Source organism: Octopus bimaculoides, chromosome 10 (genome assembly GCF_001194135.2).
Source record: "Octopus bimaculoides isolate UCB-OBI-ISO-001 chromosome 10, ASM119413v2, whole genome shotgun sequence".
In the NCBI taxonomy this organism is placed as follows: Eukaryota; Metazoa; Mollusca; class Cephalopoda; order Octopoda; family Octopodidae; genus Octopus; species Octopus bimaculoides.
In genome coordinates, this window is record NC_068990.1 from 35,075,026 (window position 1) to 35,080,031 (window position 5,006).

Here is a 5,006-nt window from a genome sequence, read left to right on the forward strand (position 1 = left end):
ATATATATATATATATATATACATAATACACACGCAAATCAAATTTATGCATATATATATATATGTGTGTGTGTGTGTGTGCGCGCATGCGCATGTGTATGTATTTACACGAGAGTGTTGAATTTCGAAGAAAGGAAAACAACGAAATGCGACATGTATGGTGTATAGCGTAGGCCTCATTGGAACAGTTTGTTTTTTAGCGACACGAGTTTCATGCCACTGCGATCTTCAAGCATTAACAGTTTCAATTCACCCTTGCTAGTAAATATTCAGTGCTGTATGTATGGTCGCATGCTAGTATGTTTTCATCGGTTTGCGCTTTGCGTTCAGTCTTTATTTTTCTGTCTCTTTCTCTCTTACTATTGTAAGGTGGTGTTTATATTTCTGTATTCGTTTATGAACCAGAGTATGTTCTAGATTTCTGTTTCTGTTGTAAATTTTGTTTTGGTGTGTATTTCTTTCCTCTGTGTTTCAGTGTGGCTCCTTATGCATATTTTGCTATACATTTGGCATATAGTGACTATATATTTACTTCGTTATTTACTCAAAGTATTGTGTAACCTATGTTTAATTTGTTTTCATAAGCTGCAGTTTGATTGTTTCCCTTCTCGTTTTATGTGAGGGATCGTGGTCCACGTGCGTGTCATATTCGGAGTACGGACAGTGTTTCGAAGAATAATTTCTATTGGTATCTGCAGTGTGAGATATTATCATTCTTGTTATTTCTAGTTGTGTATTCTGTGTGATTATGGTTTCTTTATCTGATATATATTAAAGAGAGATTTCAGAACAGTTTATGCAGGATGATGTGCATTCTCGTATTTCCCATTATATGTTTTCAGATATGTTGCTCCCTTTTATCCCGCACCCAATGTCTTCTGACAGAAATGATGCATTTGCAGTATATTCCTGTGTGTGAATATATTTGTTTTTGTGTACTGTGTGTTTCTGAACTTTTCACTAATAGTGCCCATATAAATGCTTTTTAAAGCCTGCTGAACATCTGCTTCGTAGATTTTATTTATTAATGTAAAATTTGCATGTGATGGGTATATTTATTCTGCTACGGTTGTATATATTTGTGTCTATGCGTTTTCGATACTTGGAATGTTGTTTTATGATTGGAAGGTATGGTTTTTAACTTTGGTGCAGCTGTAGCTACGTTTTACGCTGTTCCTATTAAATACTTTATAAGTATGTGTATTATGCTTGAAAGTGCAAGCTAAAAAAATTTACGGAAGTGTATTCTACACTTGTTACATTTATGGTAATGTGTGGGTTGAACCAGATGATTTTTCTTTTGTTTGTTTGAGGAATCTTAAGAATGTACAGCAGTTTACTCTCTGAGCACATTTCCCTGTAGTACTTCATTGGTGCTACATGGTTGAATATGCCTTTGTCAGATAATATTATGTATCGTTGACTGGTCTTTGATCATCAACGGCAACTGGTTTAGTTTAGGTTTCTATATGAGGATAATTCTTTTGGTTTTCCATAGAATAGTGCTTTCTATTGTTCGGATTTAATACCCCTAGGTAGTTTATTAAATATAGACCTTTCCTGAATTTGTCAAGTTCATGTCCATACATATTTTAGGTGATATTTAGGTTATCGTCACGCTAGAGACCTATGTCGTATTTTAGAGAAATCTTCCTTATTCGTTCCAGGCTGTATTATCGTACTATTTCACATAAGTACAGCAAAATAAGATTCAATGCCGACTTCCAATGGCTCCTTGTATTTTTGTTTTACCTTAACAGTGCTACCAAGGGACACGGTTAATTGGAAATAAACTGTACATGCAAGGAAATGCCGCCAGGAAGTATCGATCGAGATGCACGCAAAGTGACAAAATCCAACTGCACACACCTTACAGTGACCGAGCACTGTAACTTCTGCAGTGATGTCAAAAGCTTTTGTCTCGTGCAGGACACACTTGGCTATTGGTTGAGTCCACCGTGAATATCGTCCTACCACGGCCTTTTTAAAGCAGGGTAGGTTATGCTATTCTGTTTAGTTACTATGCTGAATGAGGTTGTGAGTTGGACAAGGTTAAAATGATTGATGACTATTCACTTTCCTCTTCCATCATGCCATTATCTCCACTTGGAAACGAATTGAGGGTGCAAAGACAAGCATTCTAACTCGATAAATTTGTCAAAAGCTGGATGCAAAAATAGGTCAACATTAAGCATGCGCCTGCAGATTGGAGAGTTTGTGCATTATTTCTAGTGGGGGACGAGGATGTTCCTGGGTATGTGGGTTTCCTTGATTGCTCCTGGTTGGTTATTCTTCTCCATTAGGAAGACTGCTTCATAGATGTATTCACATATTTTGTATAGTATGTATGTTTTTTTTATCTCATCTCTCTCACTCATCTTTTATGTAACCCTCCTAGAAAAAATTGCAAACTGTCCTTGTAATGTTACCCGCATCTGTTGTGCTAGTGTTAAAATAATAGATTTCATAATTGTTATTATTATTATTATTATTATTATTATTATTATTATTATTATTATTATCATTATTATTGTTGTTGTTATTGTTCTTGTTGTTATTTTCACAAGTATTACTAATACCATTATTGTCGTTATTATTATGATTATTATTAATATCATCATCATGACAGATATTCTTCTTCTTTGAATTCATGTTGTTGTTTTGAACAACTAATCTGTCCGCACATCTTTTTTTCTTTTATCAGGCTTCGAAGCAGTTTTCTAGCAATTTTAAACTGCATAAACTTTTTAAAAGTTATTTTCATAAAGGAAGTATTCAGCATTGAGAGTTTGCCCAAACGAGCTGCAAATCAAAACAATTTATGTTAAGAACATTTTCTTTCATATAATTTTAAAGTACTTGACGCGGAACGCCCACCGAAACAATCATACGGTTAAATTGTGGAGTGATAAAAATATTATGCCGCAAAATCTATTCGCTTTTATTTATAAAATATTGACATATCTGTAGAGAATAGTATGGTTGAGGGCTGTCCTAGGCAAAAAAAACAAAAAAAAACAGCAACAAAGCAACACACTCAAACGAATGCAATAACACACAGACACACATACACACACACATACAGGCTTGCTTTTTAGAATTCATGTATCTCTGTCTGTCTTAATGGTAGTAATTTAAGTTCCAGATCAATAACATCTTTTGAAAATATGAGTTGCAACAGATAATCTTTGGATATAGTGTACACAGACAAATAGAAATCTAATGATTCTATTATGTAACAAAAACAAGTTGTCGGCCTCTCGAAGCTATCAGACGAGCGAGAGAGAATAACAAAGCCTTTGTTTCTACATTTCCAAAGTTCCATTTGTAGGTAGCTCTTCCTGATATGCGGTATCGAATTTTCAACATCGTGCTTGAGATGACATAATATGGCACTCTATTTTGTTTTGAAAAATACAATTGAGAAAAAACCTTTCAGCAGGTATTTTTTTAATTGTTTCTTCATAAATGGACAGGATAACCATTTTAGTGGTTGACTGTTTTTCACTGTCTCCTGACAGAAATTTTCCTTTATAAGAAATGAAATTGAACTGGAGATGTACGTAGCCGCAAGATATCCGATTTGACTCTAACAATTACACCACTGCAAAATATTCTATATTCTATACGACACTCTCATGAATCTGGAGAATTTGCCCTCTTAGACAAATCCAGCAATATACGTGACGAAAAATCAATAAGGCCAGCTTTAAAAGTCATTGGTGACATCGTTGAAGTCTGGTTTGTAATTACTAGCCACGTGTTAATGTTGTAACACATGACACGAAGATTGTCAGAGTTAAACTACCAATATATGGAGATATGTGGTCGGGTGAAAATATACAAGTACATATTACCCAAAAGACCATACAAGGACTGAATCTTTGTGCCCTGAATCCATTACTGAATCACATAAATTAATAATAAAAATGGTTTCAAATTTTAGTTCAAGGCCAGCACTTTTAGTGGAAAGATCAAGTCGATATGATCGCCCCCAGTGCCCGACTGGTGCTTATGTTGTCGAACCCGAAAAGAGGAGAGGCAAAGTCGACCTCGATGGCACTGAACTCCAAAAATGCAGAAGAAATGCCGTTAAATATTTTGGGAGGAGTGGTTACGATTCAGCTAGTTCGCCGCCTCAACCGCAACAACAGCAACAACAACAGCATCAGAATGATGGAAGTGCGGCAACTGTAGTTGCAAGGAACGTGAAATCAAGAGCAAAGCAAAATGCGTTTGAACAATTGGCTGATAGGTGGGAACAAAAACCTCTGCATGGCAAATATGTGTCCGTAGCAAACAAGCTGATGTAGACCAGAAACAAGTCATCAGTGGCAACGGAGCTCGGAGTTAAAGGCAGAGAGCGAAGGCTTTATCTAGGCTGTTAAAGATCAGAGCTTATTGACCAGGAACTAGCATGCCAATGTGATGGAAAATGGAATAGGCCCAGTGTGACAATACTCAGACGATGGAATTGAAAAAAGTGGACCATCTAATCTCTGATTTTATCTCATGTGGAGTATAAATCAAGTCATGACAGAGTTGACCAATATCTACATTGGGTAATATGTAGGCTTCATAAAATCAAAACTACTGACAAATGGTACAAGAACCACCCTCAGGCTGTAACTGTGGGAGAAAATGTAACGATTCTTTAGGACTTCCTAGTATGTACAGACCGGAATATCAAAGCTAATAAATGAGATATTGTGAAAGACCAAAACAATAAAATTTGTTTAGTGACTGACATGAGCATACCCTGTGACCATAATATCTCTGCAAAGGAATTTGTTAAATTCTAAAAGTATAAAGATTTGCAAATCGAAATGGAAAAGATGTGGCATCTGAAGACGGTTACAATACCAGTGATTGTAGGAGCATTTGGAATGATCAAAACAGAAACTGATAATTATTTAAGAATGATCCCTGGCTTACCATCAATGCAAGCGGTGCAAAAGATTGTGTTAACTGGTACGTCAGACAAACTAAGAACAGAATTCTCGCTC

The 5,006-nt window shown here is 35.8% G+C and overlaps 1 long non-coding RNA gene across 1 annotated transcript in view; it reads left to right on the forward strand.

Annotated features, from left to right (window-relative positions):
- The window catches only part of LOC128248892 (uncharacterized), a 143,907-nt gene that overhangs the window by 137,713 nt on the left and 1,188 nt on the right, over positions 1 to 5,006 (forward strand). The window lies entirely within an intron of this gene.